The 26,196-nt window shown below is 42.0% G+C and overlaps 1 protein-coding gene and 1 long non-coding RNA gene across 6 annotated transcripts in view; one reads left to right on the plus strand and one right to left on the minus strand.

Moving 5' to 3' along the window:
• Window positions 1–4,689: 4,689 nt before the first annotated feature.
• Window positions 4,690–12,422, minus strand: LOC113934820. Its single transcript, XR_003523801.1, has 3 exons — window positions 12,218–12,422; window positions 11,212–11,289; window positions 4,690–5,022 (listed from the first exon to the last, which is right to left on the minus strand). It is a non-coding gene; the product is annotated as an uncharacterized LOC113934820 (long non-coding RNA).
• A 270-nt stretch (window positions 12,423–12,692) lies between these two features.
• The window catches only part of APBA1 (amyloid beta precursor protein binding family A member 1), a 214,227-nt gene continuing 200,723 nt past the window's right edge, over window positions 12,693–26,196 (plus strand). For 4 of the 5 annotated variants that reach the window (XM_027615657.2, XM_027615658.2, XM_027615660.2 and 1 more), the window contains exon 1: window positions 12,693–12,900. The gene's annotated coding sequence lies outside the window, so the exon portion shown is untranslated. The remainder of the gene's footprint in view (window positions 12,901–26,196) is intronic. The other variant, XM_027615659.2, reaches the window with a different exon arrangement.

Genomic DNA, 26,196 nt, shown 5'->3' on the forward strand with positions numbered 1-26,196 from the left:
TCAGTTTTGCTGTTTCCTTCATTGATCAGAAGCTTTTCATTTTGATGGAATACAAATAGTTTATTTTTGCTTTTGTTTCCCTTGCCCCAGAGACTTACCTAGAAAAATGCTGCTATGGCCAATGTCAGAGAAATTACTGCCTGTGCTCTCTTCTAGCAGTGTTATGGTTTCAGGTCTCAAATTTAGGTCCTTCATCCATCTTGAGTTTACTAATGGTATAAGAAAGTGGTCCAGTTTTCCCAACACCATTTGCTGAAATGACTTTTTTCCTATTGCATATTCTTGCCTCTTTTGTCAAAAATTAATTGACCTTATAACCACAGGTTTATTTCTGGGCTCTCTACTCTGTTCCATTTGTCTATGTGTCTACTTCTATGCCAGTACCATACTGTGTTGCTTTACCATAGCTTTGTAGTATATCTTGAAACTTGGGATTGTGATACCTCCAGTTCTTTTTCTTCTTTTTCAAAACTGCTTTAGCTATTCAGGTTCTTTTGCGGTTCTGTGAAAAATTCTGTTGGTAGTGTGATAGGAATTGCATTAAATGTGTAGATTGCTTCGAGTAGTATGGACATTTTAACAGTGTTTATTCTTCCATCTTTGAGCACTGAATATGGAATAATTGGGCATGGAATTGGAATATGGAATGGAATGGATTCATTGGAATATGGAATCATTGGAATTCCAATGGAATCATTGGAATATGGAATCATTGAGCATGGAATATGGAATTTTCCATTATTGCGCACTGAATCGTTGAGCATGGAATATCTTTCCATTTGTTTGTGTCATCTTCAATTCCTTTCATCAATGTTGTATAGTTTTCAGAATGTAGGTCTCTCACTTCCTTGGTTAAGTTTATTCCTAAACTTATTTTTACCCAAAATAAAACCCATTTTATTATTTTTGGTGCAATTGCAAATGGGATTGTTTTCTTTATTCTTAAAAAGATTTTATTTATTTATTTATTTATTTATTTATTTGAAAGAGAGAGAGAGGAGGGGCAGAGGGAGAGAGAGAATCCCAAGCAGGCTCCACACTCAGTGCAGAGCCCGACGTGGAGCTATATCTCATAACCCTGAGATCACGACCTGAGCAGAAACTAAGGTGCTCAAGTGACTGAGCCACCCAGGTGCCCTGGGATTATTTTCTTAATTTCTCTTTCTGCTACTTCATTATTACTGTATAGAAATGCAACAGATTTCTATATATTGACTTTGTATCCTGTGACCCTACCAAATTCATTTATCAGTTCTAGTAGTTTACAAAGGAATTTCTTAAATAATGTGATAAATATGCTAAGAAAGCAAGATACAAAATTGTTTATACAACATGGCCACATATTTTTTAAACGATTTTATTTATCTGATAGAGAATACAAGCAGGGAGAGCGGCAGGCAGAGGGAGAGGGAGAAGCAGGCTCTCCACTCTGCTGGGAGCCGGATGTAGGGTTAGATCCCAGGACCCTGGGATCATGACCTGAGCCAAAGGCAGAGCTCAACTGACTAAGCCACCCAGGCACCCATGGCCACATATTTTTAAAAATGAATAGGGAAAAAATAATTTTTAAAAGTACATGTGAACAGTAGTTGTTTTGAGTGGAGAACCTGATAATTTTTTCAACTCTTAAATTTACCCAGTTTTCCTCAAGGAGAATGTATTAGTTTATACTTTTATAATATATAATATGACTCATAAACAAATCCCTGCTATGTCCAGAGCTGTGGGGAAATCCCATGGTATGTGCTCATCATAGATCCAGGTTTCTGACTTTAATAAAAGAATTCTAGGGGCACCAGAGTGGCTCAGTCGGTTAAGCATCCAATTCCTGATTTTGGCTCAGGTCACTGTGGGATTGAGCCCCGCATGGGGCTCCATGCTTAGCATGGAGTCTGCTTGAGATTCTCTCCCTGTCTCTCTCCCTCGCCCTCTGCCCCTCCTCCCACTTGCATCCGCACAAACCCTCTCTCTCTCAAATAAATAAATATTTTTAAAAAATAATTCTATATGAACTTTTAAGCCAGTGGTGGCAGCTTTTCCAGTTCCATCTGCACTACCAACCACACAGAAGTTGGGTATACAGAAAAAGGCTGACTGATCACAAATGCTATTGCTAGGCACTTTGATGCTGTAAGATACCTAATGATTAGTTGGGTCTGAGGAAGAAAAAGGACCTTTTAGAAAAAAAGACAATTCTACTAGAAATTTTTAATGGTAATTTTTTGTTTGCTCTTTTCTTAAACTACTTTTTCCGAATACAAGAATTATAAATGCTGGATATAAAAGGTTCAAGTGTTATAGGTATTTATGATGGGGAGAGTGACTATCACTATTAAAGTTTGATATATATTACTCCCAATTTTTTGGATGCATATCTCACATTTTAAAAAGAATAATGGGACCATTCTACACATGCTGTTTTGTAACTTAAATGTTCAGTTTAACAGTATATTGCTGACAGCTTCCCTTGTTAGAACATATGAGCCCCCTCATTTAATGGTTTAAAATAGTCCTCTTTTAGTTTACTCTAATTTATTTAAATGCCCTATGATAGTCCTTTTCATTACCAACTCATTATTACAATGAATATATACATGTCATTGTGCACTTGCACAACACAGAAGTGTCTGAAATATTTGATTATTTTACAATAAACACCCATTACTCTTGATTATTCGTGTATGATAAAGTCCTAGAAATGGATTTTCTGGGTTAAAGTTTATTGCTAAGCAGGCCTCTACCACAACTACTGTATAATGAAAATGCCTCTTTTTTTTTACATCTCCAACAATGTAGTACATTATCAAGGTTTGTTTTCTTTTAGCCAATCTGACTGGTGCAAATTATCATCATTGCTTTCCTTTGCATTTCTTTAATTATTACAGAGGTTGAACTCTGATTACAGAATGATCTCTTGATCATTTCTGGTCAATTCTAGAAATTGGCCATTATTGTCCTTTGTCTGTATTTCTATTTGCTTATCTTTTCTTATTGATTTGTCAAAGCTCTTTTTATATCCAGGAATGTAGCCCTTTATTATGTTATTTGCACAATTTTCTAAGGCTTTCTTTTCACTTTTTATTTTCAATTCTTTGGTATAGAAAATCTTTAAGCTAAATGTAGTTTTATTTACCAGTATTTTTCTAATTCTGGGTTTGTGTCATGCTTAGAAAGGCTTTTTCCACTCCAAGAATATAAATAATATTTATTTATGTTTTCTTCAAGTATTTTTAGGATTTCATTATTTTACATTTTTATTTTTGAAGCATCCAGAATTTATTTTGATGTAAAGCATGAGATGAAGACCGAGTTTCTTCTTGTCACAAATTGCTAATCAGTTGACCTGATACCATTCATCAAATAATCCATCTTTTCTGCACTAATTTGAAATGCCATATTTAAAATGTATTAAATACTCATATATAGTTGATGTATTCCTGGGATCTATTTACCTTAGCCCCTGAGCCAGAATGTGGCAATTTACTTTTGAGTAAATATACACTTAACAGAAAAACAAAATACTAATGCTATGGAGTTGAACATCCCTAGACCAAATAGGAAAATTCCTTTTTACTAATTTATCTTTCAAGATGAATGTCTGGCAACAGGGTTAACATAACTAAAAAAGTCAAATTTGGTATCATGCCCTAGTCACTGTGAGCCTTACCCACAGTTCCTTACCCCTACTTTACTTTGTCAAGGAAGGATTAATAATGTTCCTCTTTCAATGTTTCTGGCCAGTGAGTTCACTGTGACAAAATAATAGAACCACAAATTGAAAGTCCTAGTAAAGGTTGGTGACATCAATCTAAACAGAACTTATCCTCTGAAAGATGCCCTGAGTATGAATGGTTTTTAGATTCATATGTAGACATGAGTAACTATGCATCTCTTTTTCTCGCTCCTGTATCTAGATTCACACTGAACACATAAAAAATAGACATAGTATTTTATTTTATTTATTTTTTTAAAGAATATAATTTTTTTAAAGATTTTATTTATTTATTTGAGAGAGAGTGAGAGCACAAGAGGGGGAGCGGAGAGGGAGAAGCAGACTCCCCGCTGAGCAGGGAGCCCGATGCGGGACTTTATCCCAGGACCCCAGGATCATGACCTGAGCCGAAGACAGTCACTTAACCAACTGAGCCACCCAGGCACCCAAAATAGACATAGTATTTTAGTTTAAGGGAACGTTTCTGAGTGGATAGAGTTCACACAGAATCAATGATGGGGGATTTGCCAGTCTGCCTTCTTGGCATGGTGTGTGTGTGTGTGTGTGTGTGTGTGTGTGTGTGTGTGTGTGTGTGTGTGTGTGTGTGTGTGTGTGTGTGTGTGTGTGTGTGATTTGCCAGTCTGCCTTCTTGGCATGGTGTGTGTGTGTGTGTGTGTGTGTGTGTGTGATTTGCCAGTCTGCCTTCTTGGCATGGTGTGTGTGTGTGTGTGTGTGTGTGTGTGTGTGTGTGTGTTTGGATTCTCCTTTCCTTTCTTCAGCTAACACAGCATGAAGGAGGAGAATGACCCTATAACTCACCATCTCAGGACCTCTGAAGGAATGCCGTATCGCGCGAAGGAGGAGAATGACCCTATAACTCACCATCTCAGGACCTCTGAAGGAATGCCGTATCGCGCTTCTTGATTCCATTGTGTGGGTTTTGTGTATGAACTCACTCTTCCTATATAACACCTGTCCGCATGGCCAACTGCCTCTTAGAGTACAAAGCCTAGGGTCCTCAATACTTCCAGGGGTCCACAAAAACGTTTTAATTTCTTTTAAAATCAGAAGGAAAAAAAGGACTTTTAGGTCAGAGAAAATGTTTTGTTATATAATATTAACATATTCATCCTTATACTAACACAGTTATAATCTTTATTATTAGTTTTTGAAGGGTGGGGATCACAAAAGTCATAACTAAAGCCTTGCCTGTCCCTCAAAAGATTTCTTGCCAAGGGAACACCAAACATTGTAGATCTTATATCTCTATTCTCTTCCTGGAAATTCACGATTAAAGGCTCACAGGAGCTCTGCAATAAAAATAAAACAGAACAACAACAAATTATAGAACTTCATTTACTCCAGGGTTCTCAAGGCTTATTCGATCCTGGAACGTTTTTTTTTTCTTCTACATAATAAGTACTATCTTCTCCCAAAACTAGTAATCCATGTAAGAATTCAGGAAATAATTAACTTTCTATTACATTAAGATTCAACATGGATCAAGAGGGTCCATAGCTAAAATTTCTTAACCCTCTTTTTTTTTAAAGCAGACCATAGAGAAGCCTAAAGGATTATTCTTTGTTCTACGCAAATAGAATTAGAATGATATCTGATGCTCTCTGAGCTGCATGCTAGCAACATGGCCCTACCTACCCACTCGGCAAGAGAATTTTATTGTTGCACAAGTTTCAGATTTATGCTACACAGCTCACTGAGACCCATTTCAATTCAGTTTTCTTGATAGGTTTGCAGCAGCGTGAGGATGAAAATAATTCCCAATTGGTAAGGAAGGGTGAAAGCTGCTTTCCTGAATCCCAGAACATGTTATCCCTTAACCTATCAGACCTTATTAAGAGTGACTTAAAATCTGTCAGTTCTCAAAAGGTTTCTCCAGTAACAGATTTCTTGGTTCCATTTCAGTTCCTGCAGTTCCCACAACTACAGCCCTATTCAATTTAGCAGTGCTCGGCTGCATGAATGCTGAAATTAAAACGTGCTTTCGAAATTCAATCCACAGCAAAACTGACCTAACTTAGAAGCATCTCCACAGTCATATTTAATAGAATGATATGAGTTTGAGGGAGAAGGCAGAAGAAGGATCAGTGTCTTTGAGGTATAAAAGAAAGTAGATAGTGGGTTTTTTTTAAAGTTTATGCTAACAAATGTCCCTTTTTTAAAGTCAGTTTTCTTTTTCACAGAAAAAGTCAAAGTCCCTCACTCATTTCAGTTTTCAGAGGTTTATCCATTAAGAAGATGATCTCTATTATTTTACTGGAAGCAAATGCATTTGTCTACCCTTAGTGCTTTTAAACTACATATATTTCTTGCCTGGGAGACACTTTAAAGCTTTTTGGTTAAACAGAAACCATCAAAGCTAGGTGGCCATAATATTTTTTACAATTAGGAAACAAGATTTCTTTTAAGAAAAAAAAACAAAAACAAAAACAAAACTCTGCTCATTAAACTATAGACCTGAGTTCTAGAAGAGAGAGAACTTCATTCCCTGAACACACAGTATTTAGCAAAACAAACAATGACAACAAAAATTAAAACACAGTTTGGCTAGGCCCTGCTTTGTCTATCTTTTACCACCCCCAGTTCACTTCACTGAAATCATTTGTTTATGGGTCTGTCTGTCTTTCTTAAGGAAGAAAAGACCTCAAGGTTAGAAAGCTTGAAATATTTGGCTTGGTCTCTCAAAAGCCTACATCAGTGGTTAGCATATATTAGGAGCTTAACATAGTATCCCACTTCTGAGGAGTGTGGGTTTGTGTGTGTGTGTGTGTGTGTGTGTGTGTGTGAGAGAGAGAGAGAGAGAGAGAGAGAGAGAGAGAGAGAGAGGAGAAAAGAGAAGAGAGAGAGAATATATCTCTTGGCTGGCAAAGGTGATAAAGGTCTGATAAAACAGCTAGCACTGATTTTATTTCCTATTAAAGCCCTATGTGGGCTCCTTATTTTTGAGTCAATAGAGATATCTGTAACTTTTTTCAGAAGCTACTGAATACTTACAAAAAGAGTAACAAAGGGGGCACCTCGGTGGCTCAGTGGGTTAAGCGTTTGCCTTCTGCTCAGGTCATGATCTTGGGGTCCTGGGATTGAGCCCGCATGGGGCTCCCTGCTTTGCAGGGAGCCTGCTTCTCCCTTTGCCCCTCTCCCTAGCTCATGCTCTCTCTCTCAAGTAACTAAATAAAATCTTAAAATAGTAACAAAGGAAAACGAAACCATTTTAAAGGCAAATCACCTTGATAATCTTCTTGAACAACCCAAATGGAGTAATGGGAAAGACAGTAAATGCATCATCAACCAACAAATAGAGTAAGTACTCTATGATAAGCTAGGTGCTTGACACTGGGTGCCTCATCTTGAAAGGCTCATAAACTGGTTTGGGAGGGAATACAACATACCTGAGACAAAATGCCTGTCAGAAAATAGGAAGAGAGACGTGATTTTAAATCATGCTGCCATATGTCAGTGCAATTCTAGAAACAGAACTGAGGTATCTCCTGCCAAAAATGAATAATGGTAGCCTATTTCTTGGTTTATGAATTGGTAAAAGAAAAAAATTAGTTATTAGTATTTTATCAGTTTTATATTTTTACCCTACCCATCTTCCTTAAACACTGGTGTTTACGACCATTTAGCTATTAATAAGACGGCAAAGAGCTATGAATCTGTAGAAAACACGTATCGAGAGAAAAAAATTTCTGGAATTGCCAAGAACTTAATTTCACAGTTTCTTATTTTTAAGGAAATACACTCCTGGTTGTAATGTTATTTTTTTTATATACAAACAGTCATATTTTCTCCTGGTAAAAGTGTTCTCAGTTTGTTGGATGAATTAAATATATCAATACATTATGGCGTTCCTACTATATAACCATAATATTCAGATATTTTTCTACTGAAATAAATTGGGAAACAACCAAGTGTATAAGCAGATGTGAAATGGAATGAGTAAACAATTTTAACAATTTTTGTCTGTTTATATCCTGACAGTGCACAGAGGCTGTAAGGCTGTTGACGTTACAAACAAATTTTCAGACAATAAGGTACAGCCATGAAAAGAACACAGCATGAGAATGCTTTCTTGAAGTATGTGGGATTTCAAATAAGCCTGGAAGGATAAATCAAATCTGGGGAAAAAATGCTTTAGAAATGCAAAGTGACCCAATAGTTAATTTTATGGCATCTGGTGGTAACATTAATTTTACATGCCACATTTTTAATAATCTTGATTATTCAATAACATTGTCAAGGTCACTGTACATTGTAGAATTTTTTAAAAACTACTAAAGTATTGAAAGAGGAAAATAACCCTACCACTTGAGTGGACTGTTACTAACAATTTGATGTATTTGTTTTCTGTGTGCTTTTTAACAGTTGCAATCAACTGACCACATCATTTTGTATCCGGAGTTTTTCAGTTAAGATGGACACTTAAACTTTTCTCATGTTATTAAAAAAATCTGTGGATGTGGTATCTTTAATAGATGCATAATATAACACTGTAAAGATACATCAGTTGATGAATCAATTCCCTTATTCCTGTATATTTAGGTTAAGGTTTCTCATCTTTCACTATTATAAGCCTGAGATGAACACAGTAGTTGATGTTTTCATTGGCCTCTGTCCATTTCCTGCTCTGTGTGGTCCCTAGGTCTCACTCTCTTCTCCATCAGCCATGTGGTTTGGGGAGAACTGACCCAGCTCCTGGAGTGGGAGCCATGACATTGACTGTGAAGGTTGGCTTGGGGATAGGCATATAACCAGTTAAAAAAGACAATACATTCCCATGACACTCCTCATTCAGAAACTTCATTTTCAGAGGTAGAAGTAGTCTATGTGACACCAGAGTGCCTTCATCACATAAGCATAGCCATAGGACACAATTCTGGATCAAATCATTCAAGGTTACAGTGAATGTGATTCAAGAAAAATAAAGAGGGGGCCTCCTGACCTGTTTGGGGAACATAAAGGAAAAGAAGGGGACCTATCTGAAGGCAAGACAGAATTTACATCCAGAGAAAAAGCTGGTGAAACAAGAATTAGCATATAAAAGCAAATGTATTAAAGTTTAGGACATGGACATTTCATAATTGCTTATTTTGTTCATACGTTTAAAGTTCTGTGACAAAAATGACTATTCCATGGATTAGAAAGGTCTCTGGATTACCCAATGTTAGCAGAACTAAAATCCTCAAGAAAGGGGCACCTGGGTGGCTCAGTCAGTTAAGTGTCCAACTCTCAATTTTGGCTCAAGTCATGATCCCAGGGTCATGGGATTGAGCCCCACATCTGGCTCCATGCTGGATGCAGAGTCCGCTTGAGATTCTCTCCCTCTCCCTATTTATAAATAAATAAATAAATAAATAAATAAATAAATAAATAAATAAATAAATAAATAAAATCTTAAAATCCTTAAGGAAAAAACTCTTTACCCGAAGGTTGATGAGTGTTTGTTCTACATATACCCTCAGCTCCTAAGACTTAAGCTCGAGGGGACACTTCAGTGGCTCAGTTGGTCAAGCATCTGCCTTCAGCTCAGGTCATGATCTCAGGGTCCTGGGATTGAGCCCCACGTCGCGCTCCCCACTCAGTGGAGAGTCTGCTTCTCTCTCTCCCTCTGCCCCCCCAACTTGTGCTCTTCTGCTCTCTCTCTCTCAAATAAATCAATAAAATCTTAAAAAAAAAAAGACTTAAACTTGAGGACTGAGAGAGAAAGAAGCTAATCACTAAGGAACCTGAAATCAAGGAAGAGTATCTACTGCTACCAGAAGAGACATGTCCAACTGTGGCTGTCCAGAGTCATGCCAAAGGCTGAAGGACATGGCCACACTCTTGGGAAGTGTGAACGAATTTAGTGAATCCTGGAATCTTCAGGTCTTTGCTGACAAAAAGAAACCTAAGTGAATAAAAGTTCATGGATCCCTGCTCACTTACCAAGTGACAAACAGTGCTTGGTATGGGGCAGGCTGATGGAGTTTGGGAACTCAGAGATCTCGCTAAAGGAAATTACCTGGGAGCCAGTGGGGGACAAAGGAGCTGGCCTGTAAAACAAGGCTCTGAACTTCTCTGCACATCCACATGCAATGCTAGTCAAGGCTTCAATTTGAACCCCAGTCACTTGGCGCAGTGTCTACAGTAGTTATTGGCTACAATGGCTGGTAGGTTGCCGTTGTTTTATATATTGCCTTCTGAAACATTGAATACCCTTGTTTGTTAAAAGTAGGTGGAGACATATATTTGAAGGGGCTTATAAGAATACCTCTAATAAATTAGGAAAATACCAGTAAAGCGGGCACAGGAAAAGTACAGATAGAACAAGACCAAAGGAAGCCCTAAGACATAGCTATGAATGCCCTGTGGATCCACTCATTTCCCACAATGACCTACAAATTTGGTTTTCAGTTTCCTGCCAGCCAAGGCACAAAGAGTAACATGAGCACTTAAGACAAGGATTTGCACTGTCCATAAGGGATAGGTATATTTGTGTCTTTTGTGGGAGGGTGGGGGGAGGAGGAAGGAGTGAGTTTTCCAAATATTAATATTTGGTAACTAATTAGTTTTGAAGGTCTCTGAGCAGCCATTATAACAATTATTACTTTCATTCATATGGCACTTAATGCTTTGCAAAGTAATTTACACACTTTCTTTAATTTGCACAAAAATCCTGTGATGCAAGATTTTAGGGGATGGTATTATTAAAGCAATAATGTATCTCTCACTCACGCATGGAGAAACTTCACCTCCCTGGAAACACAGTGCAAAAGTAGAAAATAAGCAGAAAGATCTCTGAGAATAAGAAACCAAATGGCAGCAAGTCTATGCAAAGGAAAGATCTTCTCCCTCAGAACCTATATCCCCTTACTTAGCTTGAAATTCTAACAAGGATCGTTAACTTCCTTCCTGAAACCACAGCAGATTAAAAGTTAACAACTGAGGGACTATTACAGAGAGGCACTTCTAAGCCCCCCAAAACTGGAACGTAGGAAAGCAGGGTGGTGTAGAAACTGAAAACCCTACACACTCACCAAGTAGCATATACAGGGATGTGTCAAGAGGTCAGGCCTGGACTCTGACCTCCATAAATCAGTTGTTCACATGGTTACACAGTTACCTCACCAATCTTTCAGGAAGCGAAATGAGATCATGGTCACCCACTCCCAACCCTTACAGCCTTTCAGTGACACGCCAAGGCTCATAAGATAAAAATCCTTATTTAAAATGGCCCACAAGGTCCTGTGGGTTCTGGCTTCTCCTGCCTGCCTCTCAAACTGGCCTCACATTCCCCCACTTCAACCCCACCTGCGTAGGCTGCTTCTGCACACCTTCTTCTCTCTACCTGGACGTGTCTCACTGCAACTTCAAAGGTCATTTCCTTGGGAAGCTTTATTCAATCCTGGAGTCTAGATTAGGTTTCCTTATGAACTCTGAGCATCTTTGCATTTGAGATCTGATCATAGTTGCATTTAATCATTAGTCTGATTGTTCGATACCTGTTTCCTCCAGGGTAGTGTGAGCTCTGGGAGAACAAACACCGACCATGTCTGGAATACATGCAGAATAAATATTTACTGGGGAAAAAAAAGAAGAAGAGTATGTAATGTCACAGCCCAAGCATGATACATCTTCCTGGTAAATATTTTAAGTTCACGACAAGATCTTTTTGACAAGGGAGAAGCTACTATTTTCTTTATTAAGGCAAAAATAAAAGATTCATTATGGAGTAGAATGCAGAATTCGTATGAATTTTAAAGCTAAAACACAAGATTCCAGGAATGCTTCAGCCTACGCCCCCCGATTTTTCTCAAGGCATTGTGCTTAAAATAATAAACACGTGTGGTAAAAGATCCATTTCCCAAGAGATCTGGATAACCAAGGCTCATCTCCGTCTTACTAGATGAGAATGTGTATGAAGAAGGCTTTGCAAACCATAAGGCTTTGTGCAAATATAACTTATCACTACTGAGAAATCTGTCCCGAAGAGGGGAAATGGCTTGGTTCGTAACACCCCGCCAATTACAGGTGAGGCTGGCGCCAGGACCCAGGTCTCCCGAGGCCTGTCCTGCCCACGGCTTTTCGTTAACGCACAGCACTGGCCACCTGCTCCCAGCTGCAAAGGTCCCCTCCCTCCCGGCCACATCTGGGGCTGATGCCCTAAGCCAGCCTCAAATACACTTCAAGTTCTGACCAACCAGAATCGAGAAGCGGGCGGAAAACCCAGCCTGGCCTTTCCTACCATCATAAACCGGAGGCTTTTTGCCTCGCCCTCAGGACCGGGCAGTTTCCCTGGAGGGTTGCAAACGCGGCCGGCTTCGCGGGGGCCCAAACCCGAGAGGCTCTCCCTCTAGCGGCGCAAACGCGGGACTGCAGCGCGCCCCAGAGCCACCGAAGGGGCTTCTCTGAGGTGGGCTGTGCGGCCGCCGGGCTGAAAAGTGCAGGCGGTATTCCCGGGGCTGGGAAGCGGGAAGGCTCAGGAGTAACTCAGGAAAGACAACACACCGCAGGAGCCGACGCGGCTGCCCGGCTTCGCGGTCCTGCGCCGCGGCCCGGTCCTGCGCGCAGAGGTTGGCCACAGCTGCTGCTTAAGGAAACCGGGAGCCCCTGAAGCTCCTGCAGAGGAGGGTGGAGGTCCCCGTCAGGCCCCTCCGAGATGCAGCCGCACTAACCGCTCCATGCGCCCGGCCCGCGCACGCCGGGATTCGCCCGCCCGGCCGGGGCGCTACCGGCTGCGGGAGGGACCCGCGCCGCGCACGCCCACCCACGCCGGGGCTGGCGCGCTGGGGGCGGGCGACCGCCGGGGGACACCGCCCCGCTGCCTCGGGCTCGCGCGGCGCGCGTGCGCGCGGGTGGGCGTGGGAGGCAGGGGCGCTACTAGCGCCCGCGTGTGCGCGCGCGCTCCCCCCGGGCGCCCTCCCGCGCAGGCCGGCCCGGCTCGGCCCCCGCGCGCGTCACGAGGGGCGGGCAGAAGGGGGTGGGGCCGCGGACCGGAGGGGCCCGAGCGGCGGCTGCCGAGCCCTAGCCGGAGCTGGGCGAGGGCGGCTGCGGTCCCGGCGGCGGCGGGAGAAGATGGTGGCGCTGGAGGTAGGAGCGGCTGGAGCGGAGCTTTATTCCCAGGCTTGGCACCAGCGCTGTCATTAGCACCGCCTGCTCCCGCGGGCCCGCGGACCCAGCTGTCAGGCAAGGTACCACCGCCAGGGAAGGGTGGGTTGGGGGGGGGCTGCCCGGCGCTGATGCTGCCCCTGACGGAGCCCCGGTCCTTGCCGGGGGGTGCCCCCGGGCGCGAGAGGGGCTGCATGGAACAATAGTGCGGATGAGCGGGGACAGCCGGCGACATCCAGGGGGCAATGCCTTTAGCCATCGAGCCAACGGGGCGGGGGGAAGGGGGCGCTGAAGGCAGGGACGCCTGGTGTCCGGTGCGCGCTGAGATGCGGGGTTTTGGAGGCAGCAGGCGTGCCTGATGACAGTCATGGAAGGAGTGTGTGTGTGTGTGTGTGTGTGTGTGTGTGTGTGTGTGTGTGTGTGTAAAAGGTACAGCCAAGGGGATGGGGGTGGCGGACCGAAGGTGTTGGAGAATGACATTTCCAGGAATCCCCGCTAGGATCTCTCATCCCTTGACTGACTCTCCCTGAGAAAGAGTGTGGTGATGGCAGCGATGAGGTGGGCAGGATGCACTTGGTGCGTGTGTGGAGAGAGGCTGTGGGGTAGGTGTGGATTTGTAAAATCCCATGTGTGTGAGTGTGTGTATGTGTGTGTACTCGTGTGATTGCCTCCACGCTCGCCTAGCTGCGCTCCAAACGTAGAGATGTGCGGGTGCCCTGACTTGCTGCCACCCGCTGACTATGGGAGAGTGTTATTTTGACCCTGCAACTCTGAGTACAGTATGTGTTCTGCTCTTGCGTGTGGACGGGATTCTCACTTCCCCTTTCTCTGGCTTCTTGACATGGGGATGTGGAAGTGTGCATGTGGATTTGGGTGCATGGCAGGGAAATGGGATCATGGTTACCCCTTCTGGGCTTGCTAGCCTTGCTGGATTTGAAGGGAGCTTCTATCCTGTGACACTTCTCTCCTCAGCCCCTGCTCTGTAAGGGTCTTAGATGCCCTGACTCTGCAGTTTCTATTGTTTATCTCTTGTCTGACCTGAAGGAGAAGGGTCTTTAATGGCCACATTGGTCTCTCGGTCCCCACAACTTTGAATGTCAACTAGATCTTCTCCTTCCACATTCCAACACTGGAAACCCTAGGGCTGAAGAATGGCTGATCTTTATGTCGGTTCTTGTAGAATGAACTCTGGAGGTGTGTATAGAAAGATGGGGTAAGGGGGAGTATTTAAAAAGAAGAAAAAGATTGTATCGAGAAATGTTTCATACCCCGTTGGTCAGTGTCACACAGGCAGGGCGTTTTCCTAAGGAAAAGGGATACTTTATTTCTACTGCTGGTGTCATCCACTCTTCCAGCTCTCACAATGGCTAGGTGGTGCCATGTATCATTCACAAACTGAAATCTCCTAAGACCCATGGTGATGGGGTCCTGGTATGGTGAGGTCTGGTTTCCTAGCCGATGTAGCCTGCTAATAGAGAATTTGAAAAATATCAGGCTGGCAATAACTCACCCAGTGGGAGCCAGGACACAGAATTGCATCCAGGGTCTATAGCTGTTTAATTGTCTCTGTGTGATAAAGATAGGCTTATGTGGGGTTGGGTAGAAATAGGCAGATAGCATATTCATGTGTGTGTCCACTGCATTTTGGCTCCCCAGTGCCTGTATTTCTCCTGCTGTATTTGTAGGAATTAATGCACCTCTACACTTAATATCTTGATAATGAGATTGGCCTGCTTAGAACATATTTAAATCACAACACCTTAAATTCTGCTGCATTGCTGTCAGAATCCAAACTGGCAGCCCGGATCCTCTTTGAAAAGCCTGTAGCAGTAATGACTATATAAGTAAATATATACCACGTTGGCCTCAGAGGGTTCTTTCTCTTTTTCTTTTCTAAAAAATTTTGTTTTGTTTTGCCAGAGGTTACATGATAATGCTATTACATTGAAAATAATAAAACTAGTGCTGTGCACGTATGTTTTTTTCTTCCTGTTTATCTTCTCTTAATTAATGATGATACATAGACCAGGTGCTCTTGAAACTGTGAACATTAAATTTCCCTATGTCCTTCAGTCAAGCCTTCTAAAATTTTAATGTGAGATTGTTGGATATCCTCCAAGGTATACGGATAGATTTATAAAAATGAATTTTGAGTCTTAGTTCTTTACTCCCTATTAGTTCTGCCAATGTCTTTCTGGGAAAAGTACTTATGGAATTTAAAAGTCATTTGAAGACGTTCCTTTTTTTTTTAAGCTGTTTTATGTTTGCAAGTAAAATCCAGAGATGTAAATGTCTTACAGGAAAGTTTAAGGATATTAGAAATTGACAAGGTAAATACACTGTTTAGAAGAAGAATAATGACACAACAACACAGTTGATGACTCAGGAATTAGTGATTTCCTTTCTAGTGTAAATGTGATGATTTAAAAAATACAATGCCTGGCTTTTCCAAAGATTGGACTAGTAAGTTTAATGTTACAGCTTAATTCCTATAATTCAGTCTGGTAAACAAGTTGTACCTTGTGTGGATGCATTTTCTTCACTTAAAGTGCCATTAATGCTTTTCTATTATTGAGTCTCTTAAAGAAGTTATTTTTTTCAGAAAACTTGGAAGTAAAAGATATTTGAAAATTGGCCTGTGGAGCTGAAAGGAATAAACTATGTATGGTACCATGGGGAGATGAGACTTGTATCCTACAAGGAAAAAGTAGTTGTTGCTAAAATTGAGAGAATTTCAAGGACTAGAACCCAAAGTTAACCCTTTGGGTTCAAATCATTAACTCACAAATATTTAATTGCCTACCTTTGGATAGAGTTTGGGAGATTGAGAAGGCCAGAGATGTGAAGAATAAGAAGACTTAGATCCTGCTCAGAGGAGGTTCATGGCCTGGAAGGAGAGACAGGGCATACCTGTAACTGACTATAAAAGTAGTGGCCACATTGCCCAAAATGCTATATTCCTTCAGTGCTGTGGGTGTTCATAAGATGTAACAATGACTTCCAGTGAAAGAGTTGGGGAAGGTTACATGGAAGAGGTAGCATTTGAGCTGGGATTTATACGGGTGGTGTTTGGGCTGGCAGGGAAGGAAAGGCATACTCGAAGAGGAATGAGGAGCAGAGACTTGGTGATGGGAAGGGGTGTGCTTGCCCAAAGAATGGTGTGGTTTGGCCAAGGCACAGGGAACGCCAAGGGATGTAATGAGAGGTAAGGGGACACAGAGAGGTTTGTCCAAGGTTATGGAGAGCTTATGTACGGATTTCATTGCAGTAAGCACCGGGGAGCCATGGGAAGTTTCTGAGGGAGAGGGTTGACAGGGTCAGAACTGTGCAATACCCCTGTAGCATTTTGTTGGGCATAATGCAAAGAGAAAAGACTGGTAATAGGGAGACCAGATAGAGTCTATCGTCAAATTAGGAGAAAGAGGAAATGAGACAGCAGGAGTGAAGAGGAAGAGACAGACTCAGACATTCAGACAGGGTGTGGGAATAATCTGAACCCTGAGCAGGGAAGTCAAAAGTCATCATGGGCTCAGCTGAGACAGGGATTGGGTCGTTGTCAGCGAGGAGGTTCAGAGGGGGATGAGAAGAAGAGAAAAAAAGAGGTTTCATTCTGGGCATGACAGATTCGTCCAAGTGAAGGGACTAGAATACAGGGGTAGGTTTTCCGGAGAGCTACAGAGAGAGATTTGTGAGTCACCTACTTAGGAGTGGTTTTGATGCCTCAGGAATGGCTAGTGAAGAAAACGGAATGAAACAAAGCAGAAGGTAAGGGTAAGGATCCTCGAGGCATGTCTGTATGTGGGAGGGGAAAAGAGAAAGAAGATGATAAGAACAATATTAAACAAGGGACACCTGGAGCAAAATGGTGCGAGTCGTATGGTGTCCTGGAAGCTGGGAAAGGTGAGGAAGCCAGCACCATTCATACATCATTCATACGGCACATCCCATAGAGCTGAGGGTACAACAAAGGAAAAGCCATTGGATTTGATTCCTGGCTTTCCTGAATTATCTTCGAGGTAAATGGGAGTGGCAGCCAGGCTGCTAGGGGTCAAAGAGTCAGGGGTGGGGCGCCTGGGTGGCTCAGTCAGTTAAGTGTCTACCTTCCCATCAGGTCATGATCCCAGGGTCCTGGGATCGAGTCCCGCATCAGGCTTCTCCTTGCTCAGTGAGGAGCCTGCTTCTCTCTCTGCCTGCCACTCCCTCTGCTTGTGCGCTCTCTCTCTCTCTCTCTCTGACAAATAAATAAATAAAATCTCTCTAAGAAAATTAAAAATAAAGAGTCAGGGATGATGCATATGGAAAGCAGTGAAGACACACTTCCGTTTAAATAAATTGGGTGGCAAAGGAGGAAAGAATTTGATGCAGCAAAGAAGTGGCATACTATAGAGAAAGTAATGTTTTTAGTGTAAGAAGACTTGAGCCTACTTTATCACCAGAGAAGAATCCATAGAAAGGGAGAGAGATTGAAAATGAAAGAGAGAGTCTAAACAGACGGAATGGAATCTTCAAGAAGATGGGAAGATACTGGATGAAGGCAGAGGAAGGACTCTTGAGACAAAAGCATAGGGGTTTTGAGGTGGAAAGAGAATAATTTGACCATCGTCTTCTAAATAAAGTCAAAGGTCGACAGGTGGGCAGATTGAGACCATGAGTAGAATAATGAAGACTTGGAATATGCCTTGTGGAAATGTAGCAGTGAGTCACTTAGGGGCGAATAAAAGGTTACCATCTTAACTATGAAGTCCTGCTGCATTTGGAGAGTATGAATTTATAGTGGAACCAATTAGCCCTATATAAGCAGAGCTTGAGAACTACCTATATAATTTTTGTAATAGTGCACACTTAATGTTGTTAAATACAGTGGATCCTCTTTCGCTTAAACTCAATGAAAAGAGAAAAACGTTTACCTTTCAAATTAGCTGAATAAAAACCTCCACCTGAAGTATTTCCTGTGACACTTCTCTCTGAGGGATTACTGACTTAAATCAATAAAGCATATAGTAAAAAAATGGAAAAAAAAAAACAAGTGTTTTCAAAAAGATGAGCTTTATAACAGCAGGATATGGCTTTACAGGGAAATGTGAAGTCGATTTTTCAAAAGAAAAACCAAATATAGCACCTCACCCAACACCATACTCATCATAAGCACTCAATAAATATTTGTCACATGAATAAATTTATTTTTTCAGTAAGCTAGGTATAATATCCAGATCTAAAATACTGGGATTTCTTTCTTATTTACACCGTGGACACTGAATGAGTTTCATTCCATGGCCCATACAAGTTTATGATAGATTTAAAACAATTTTATTTATTCATACCAGCTACATATGTTGAAGCTTTACAAAAAAAAAATTTTTTTTTTACAAAACCTTTTTTCACAAAATAATCATGTGTCCTTTAGATCCTTGAGCTATGGGGCTGTCGTGATTCCAGATGAGTTTATAGCACTTCAGCTGTGGTGAGTAATGATTTTGAGGTTCTCACGAAGAAATCATTTATTCATTCCTTCAGTAAGCATTCACTGAGCACCTCCTCTAGACCAGACACTATTCTAGGTGCAAGGGATACAGAAAAGGGGAAGAAGTCCCTATTTTTCACTGACCTTTTAGCAGGAGGAGATTAAAAAATAAATAAGCAAATATATAATATGTCGGGGGCGGTAAGTGCCATGAAGCATAAAGCAGGGAAGACGATAGAGCGTGACAATGTAGAGGGTACTATTATTTTCATATAGGGTGTTTAGGGAAGGCCTTGAGCAGAGAGAGCTTAATGAGGTGAAGGAATGAGCCACACAGATATTTAGGGGAAGGGCCTTGGAGACAAAGAGACTATCAAGAGCTAAAGGCCTGAGGTGGGCATGTGCTTGGCATGATCAAGGAACAGCAGGGAGGCCGCATGGGTCTCCTTGCTTCACCAGAGCATGTCCTTTCGTTCCTAATGGATGGCATGGTCACGTGGGGATCCTTGAGTGACACAGACAATGTGATGCTTTGCCTTTTAATATTTAATCAATTGCCCATAAGGCCATATTACCAGGTGCCATGTTTGGGCTGACCTGTGTGTGAATCACTGCTGAGAATATAAAAAGATGGATGTCCTCAAGCAAACATTTACATTAGAAAACTTGAAAACCAGCTCTCTCCAGGTCGTGATGTAGTTCTAGTTGGCTGGAGGTTGTCCCTCTCCTGGAACTGCCAAACAGGGCTCTTCTGCAGTCCTGAGTCTTCTTTAGTTATGGGGTTTCTTTCCTTCCTCCATGTTTCATGACCCATTCTCAAGCCTGCAGTCCTTGAGGCTCGAATATGTTTTGTTCACCTGGGCATACCCTACAGCCCACAGAAAAACTATTGTGTGTCAGTAAGGGATCATCAGGTATTTATGGAAAGGAATGGATGAGACATTGCCAAAGACGTAAGTCACCCAAGTATAAAGAATGAGGGTAAAGCTCTTTCACCTTGACTTTTGCAGACAGCTGGTTTTCAAAGAGGACACAGAATCACCACATGTTGCTGAAGTAGTTTACGCATGCAGGGCCTGAGACAAGGACTTGGGTGCAGGTAGTTTTTTGGGGAAGATGATCCCAAGAAGCAAGAAGCAAGCTCCGGAGGCACCGGAGAAAGCCCTTGTTGTAGATGAGTAGAAGGCAGAGTGGGCTAGGAGTGGGAGTCTGTCAGTGTGCCTGGGAATGTCCATCAGAGCTTTGGGGGGGACCTCCAAAGTGGGGACACAAGACAGGGCATCACATCCTCCATTCCATATGGAGCAGAGAGAGCATAAAGAATTTTTTAACAGATAAGAATCAGTTTGATAGCAGTTATTAGTGTTTTAACTGGGGGATTTTAATGTATTGGGATAGCTACCTGCACTCCAGTTCCCTCATGAGCCAGCCCTGAAGAGCCTCAATTACCTGGGAGGCAGATTACCGTATATGCCCATGTACAAGGTACCCACAATTATAAGATGGTCCCCAATGTTCCAAAGAGATGGTTTTAAAAAAGGCTTTACACCAACTTGAAAACACACATTTTAGGGATACAAATAAAGGGTGAAATGTCTACTTGTATTTAATTTATTAATTTGCTTGCATATTTTTAAAACCACATTATATACAATTAGTAATTTAGAAAATACGACCTCCTTCTCCCGTCCCATTGTAAGAAATCATCTACTCAAATCTTCCACATGCTTCTTTGGCTTCAGAGTCTTTTTCATCATTAGGCCACGTTTGGCATATTAATTTCTATCTAACTGGCTCGAAATAAAGTACTTCTCAAATGATGCGACCACTACAAACTATCCCAAGCCCTGTGTGTCCACTTAGATAACATATGAACAGTTGTTTTTTCCTTTCTTCCTCTGGGGCACATTCATGATCTCCACAACCCAGCACCTCTGAATGAATGACTTGTATGAGGACATCCAGTACAGGCAACTGTGAAGAAACGTTTACTTAAATTGGTATTAAAATCTTGGCCTCCTTGGTGCATGCATGCATGCCTCCATCCATCCATCCTTTCTCACTCACGTGACCTCCAGAAGCATCCCTGTCCAGTATCCATGGCAGTTATTTCAGGCTACTTCCCCCAGACAGTTCTCAAGTAACCTCTGAAACCTATACTTCCTTTTCTTTTTTTTTTTTTTTAAAGATTTTATTAATTTCTTTGACAGAGAGACACAGCGACAGCAGGAACACAAGCAGGGGGAGAGGGAGAGGGAGAAGCAGGCTTCCCGCAGAGCAGGGAGCCCGATGCGGGGCTCGATCCCAGGACCCTGGGATCATGACCTGAGCCGAAGGCAGACGCTTAACGACTGAGCCACCCAGGCGCCCCCTATACTTCCTTTTCATGAAATCTTCAGGCTTACGGGACAAAATGTTTTTGACATGGTCTCTCCCTTTAAAATCCGTTTCCATCCCATCCAGCATTAATGAATTGCTTGATTTCAGCCCCTGTTATCTTGGAAATAATGGGCTCTTTGCTTTGGGGTGTTCACAATAAAGGAATTGAGAGAATGCCTCAGAATGTGGGAGCTTTCTATGGAGTCAAACATAAGGCGACTTTCCTTTTTCAAAATCTAATTTTGGGTGGTGGTAAAACCATCCCTGTCCACTAAACTTCCTTTCCAGCCCCCTCCTCTTCTGCTCCATGGTGAATTAACTAGTGTGAAAAATAGTGTAATCGTTTATTTTATAAAGGAGTTGGTTCATTATCAGTCTGAACAATGTAATCATTTACTTTTCTCATTTCTGATGAATTCTGTATCTGAAGATCAATTCTGTATTCATGAACAGGTACACCTTATTTTAAAGATGAGGTCTACTTGATAAATTATGCATATATATATTTTTCCCATAAATTGTAACATGTTTTAAATGCAGAGAAAGACTTTGTCACTGAAAGAAATCTCACTCAACAGGAATAATTAAGCCCTTAACATGGCTGGTCAGTGAATTAGGATTCTTATACCAGACTTTCCTAAAGTGGATGACACTCTGCTTTGGTGGCTTTAAAATTTTTTGGACCATGATCCCCAGTGACAAATACGACTTACACCATAGCCCAGCAATATAGACGAGTGAATATAAACACACACACGTGTGCACGCACACACAAACGTATCACTGGAACAGAAGTTTCACTCAACGGTGCTTGTCCTTTATTATGTGTAATACACTCAGATATTTTCTGTTTTGTTCTGTTCTATTCCATATAGTTAGCAGCCCATTAAACTGATTTCAACGCTAATGGGCTCTGACATGCAGTTCAAAAAACACTGTCCTGTTGCATTGTATCCATCAACCAGAGTGCTTATTTTCTTACGGTGTTGAAATAATTTCATGTCAGAAGTTTGGGGTTTTTTTTAATGTGTATCAAATCATTAACATATTTGGATATTGGGTGGTGTGTGTGTATAATGTCACAGTAGTCCTAAAGGGAAACTTTATTGTTCAGTAAATATTTTATTTCTGAAAGAAGAAATTATTAGTGTGGGAAATGGAAAGCGGAGCCAGATGAATGGATCCATTCTTAAATCTGGTGGCTTTCCTGGGCTGTGCACACCACGCCCAGTCACTGGGCCCTGACCTCACCATTGGACTGATTACTCACTGGCCTGCCTAATCTCTCTGCACAATTCTTTCCCCCCGCTTCTCCCTTCCTGACTCTTTCCCAAACTGCGGCCCCCAGGCCCCAGGAGTTCAATTACTTAATTCTCAATTGCAACCTAATATATTTCTTCCCTGATGTGAAAATAGTTTTTACACCCAGTTCTCTTCCAAATAACTTGAAAGTACAAGAAATTTTTTTCCCTGTGCTAATACCTAGGGGAGTCTTGTCCTTAAGGAGCTAGAATTTGTTCCACAGATGGAATGTTTCCATAGTATTAGGTAGTATGAAAGTCTAACCTAATCTTATGCTCAGGTATGAATGCATCTTTTATGGCTCGCTAGTTGTCTAATCTGAGTACGTAGCAATCATTGCTTTAAATGTTCAACAGCCTCTTCACTCTCGTGCTTTCTGTCTCTCATTCTCTCTCTCTCTCTCAAATAAATAAAATAAAATTTTAAAAAATAAATAAATAAATGTTCAACAGCTTCCCCATGCAGTAAATGAAAATAATAAGGTACATCACACCTGCAAAGTGCCAGGCATTGTGCTGAGTAGTATACAGGTAACTCATTTGCTTCTCATAATGATCTCATTTACTCTTTACAACCTCATCAGGAGGGGATTTATGTGGCAGATAGGGCTCTGAGGCTCCCAGAAGTTTTGCCAGCGACTACAAGGCAGGACAAGGGCGCTTGCCTCAGGCCCAGGGACACACACCATCGAGGCTGCTTTTGCCTATAATAAATGTGTCAACCAGTGAGCATCACTTTATTCCGATAAAACTTTATTTATAGAGACTGAAATTTGAATTTCATATCTCTTAAATGTCACAAAATTTTGATACATTTCTTTTTTTTTTCAACCATCTAAAAATATAAAACCACACTCTTGGGGCACCTGGGTGGCTCAGTCGTTAAGCGTCTGCCTTCAGGCTCAGGTCATGATCCCAGGGTCCTGGGATCGAGTTCCACATCGGGCTCCCTGCTCAGTGGGGAGCCTGCTTCTCCCTCTCCCACTCACCCTGCTTGTGTTCCCTCTCTTGTGTTCTCTCTCTCTCTGTCAAATAAATTAAAAATAAAAATATAAAACCACTCTCAACTCCCAGGCAGTGCAGAAACAGGCAGTAGGCCAGAACTTAGTTTGCTGACTCCTCGGCCCAGATAGTTCCTGCTCAATCTCCTTTGTCCTGGGGCCCGGCAGTAGCCCCCCAACCCCACTCACCCAACTGGCCTCCCTTCTTTATGATGCCCTTGTCCCACATGGTGTGTGTGCATATGTGTGTGTGTGTGTATGTGTGTGTATTGCTCTTGCAATGAGGGCTCTCCAGTCTCAGCACTATGAGTTGGAAAGGCTCAGATGGTTGTAATTTGGTACTGCCATTCATTAACCGCCAATACTGAACAAGTCTCTAGATTGGGCCAAGCCTCAGTTTCCCCAGCTGTAAAAAGGGGAATGATGAAACCTGCCTTTCCTATCTCTTCCTACACAGACCTGCTGGGAGGGTCAAATGAGATATAAAGGGCTACAGAAAAGTAAGGTAGATGCGTCACTTCCTTCTTGATGACCTTGAGCAGAAGTGACGTTTCCCTCCTCTCGACAAAGGGTGGGCAAGCATTTTCAGTATAGGGCCAGACAGTAGGTAGGTTCTGTGGGCCACACAGGTCTCCATCGCAGCTTCTCCACTCTGCCTCTGTAGTGCAAAAGCAGCCACAGACGATGTGTAAACCAGTGAGCGTGGCCCTATGCCAATAAAACTTTATTCGTCTTTGCCGAAATTTGAATTTCATATCACTTTCACGTGTCACAAAATTTTGATTCCTTTCTTGATTTTTTTTTTTTTTTTGGCCATCTAAAAATGTAAAAAACCACTCCTATCTCCCAGGCAGTACAAAAAACAGGTGGTGGGCTGGATTTATCCCCTGGAACCTAGTTTGCTGACCCCTGCCATAAATGCTCACAACACGTTGTTCCACTTGTTAGCAAGCAACCACAGTTCACTTTGGGCTACAGCAGTGCATGCCCACTTTATTCCAGCTCTCTCTTGCCCTTCCAAAATATACATCCGTCCACCTACATTTTTTTTCCCACCTCCTTTAACACTGGGAAGGATAATAGCATATAGATAGCATGCACATACACACACACATATGGAGTATATGCTGAGTACGTTTGTTGAATAAATGGGGAAGAGCAAATCTGTTGCTTTTCCATGTATCTTATTTTTCTATCTTTAAGAGAAATTCCACCTATTCTCTAATAAACTTTTGGGAATGACTGAGTCAACTTTTGTAATTAAATTTTAGGGGCTTTAAACTTCATGCCTTGAAGTCTCCCCACCCACTATTAACCATAAAAGGAAAAGAATGTCAGGTAAGAAAGAAGGGAAAAACAGTACAAAAAAAATCAACATTTCAGCATAAAAAGGGCTAATTGGAGAATAACTAGAGTGGCCGAACCTTTAGCTTTAGTCCCTGGGGCTTCCTATCACTCTAGGAGCTCTGGAAGCTGCAGAATTTCTTGCCTCAGCTGTCAGCTGCCCTGCTTTTTGCTGTGCTCTCTTAAAAATTTAACTCAGGGGTCAGAACTCTGTGCATTTGGCTATAAACAAAGAGGACCCTGTAGAATGTGCTTTATCTTTACACCTGTATGTTCCCAGCATGTATCAAAGAATCACGCACATCTCTGAACAGCAAAGCCTTGAACATGGCTCTCATTTTATTTCCTGGTAAGTATAGGCCCAAGAGTAAAATAATTAGGAAATATATAAATTTAAATTTTTCTTCTCAAAATGAGGTGGGCAGAAACTGGACGGTGGGATTATAGCCTCACGTGCATGTACATTATTTTCCCGGGTATTCTATAATGAATATATTAGTCTGTGTTCTATCATGAAGAAATTATGTGTGTGTGTGTGTGTGTGTGTGTGTGTGTTTAAGGGGTAGGAAGAAAGGAATAGCCTAGAAAATTGGAACCGAAATTATTAATAGTGTGTACCCTTTAGTAAAATTTGTTAAGGAAAGGAGCAGCTAGGTCAGCTTTCGAATAAGCACTTTTTTCGTGTGCCAAAATATATTAACTTTCTGTAACCTGGGAAAAATCCATGGCCGGTGTAAATTACATTATAAAGTGTGCTTTCAGGTTGGCATAGACTGTTCCTGCTCTAATAGACGCTGTCTAGCCTTGAAGACAGAATATTAAGCTGGTGTTAGAAGTGTACATTGCATTTAAGTCATGTGAGGTATTTGAAGCCTGTTTGGGGAAGAATGAAGGCTGAGGGGCTCAGGATTTCGTTCCCTATTATGTCTGAGCTGCTCTGGGTGAGACACAACATAGTACTTACTGGCAGTGCAGAGACTATTTTCGAAATGACCCTTAGTGGATGGAGGCAGAGGGGGATGGGAGTGGCGGAGGGGGGCACGGTGGCTTACCAGAGAGCCACAAGGTGGTGGGGAGGTCATTACCCATCTGTCTGCAGTTTCTTGTGTAGAATGAGGCTCCCCTTGATGAAGTCAAGGGGCTGTGCTTACGAAGGCAGAGGATTATGGTTTTGTTCCTGATGTTATTTGCACAGTGAATCTTACCTTTTCTTCTTTTTAAGTGTCATTTTTCCCTGTCTTAGACACAGACACCCCCTCCTCTGTCTTTCTTCCCCTTGAGCAATTACAGTGGGCCTGTTTACATCTCATGGCTTATGTGGACAGCTCTCTTCTACGCTGCAGGTTTCCAGCAAATGTCTGGTTATCATTGATTGTCCGTTCATATGCAGGCTATGACACTGAAGCTGACCAGAGGTCTGTCTTAGCTGGTTGGGTTTGCAGAGGTCTTAGGTTGGGCTCCCTAGAGCAAACACTGAGAAGTATGTGTGTGTGGCATGGAGCAGAGTTCTGGGATCCACCTGTTTGTTACAGTGAATCTCCTGTTTCTAGAGCCTTCTCCACCCACTCCCCATCTTTTGCTAGGATTCTACAGTCCAGTCAGTTCCAAAGAAATGTGTTGCAATCTCTTGTTTGTGGATCTTCTCGCTTCCATTCTCTTTGTGGATTTATACCTTATCTATGCCTCTGTACTCATTTAAGTGGGGTCCTGAGAAGAAAAGGATAAAAATTTATGTGGTCAAGCTGCCACCTTTAACCAGAAGGCACTCAAAGCAAAAGCTAAAGTAGAATCTTTCAATGAAGCAAGCGCACGTGCGCATGCACACGCTTAAACATTTGCAGTACTGCAACTTCTTGAAAATAGACTAATCGTTGGGAATTAGCCAATCCAAGT

This window comes from Zalophus californianus, chromosome 13 (genome assembly GCF_009762305.2).
Source record: "Zalophus californianus isolate mZalCal1 chromosome 13, mZalCal1.pri.v2, whole genome shotgun sequence".
Lineage (NCBI taxonomy): Eukaryota > Metazoa > Chordata > Mammalia > Carnivora > Otariidae > Zalophus > Zalophus californianus.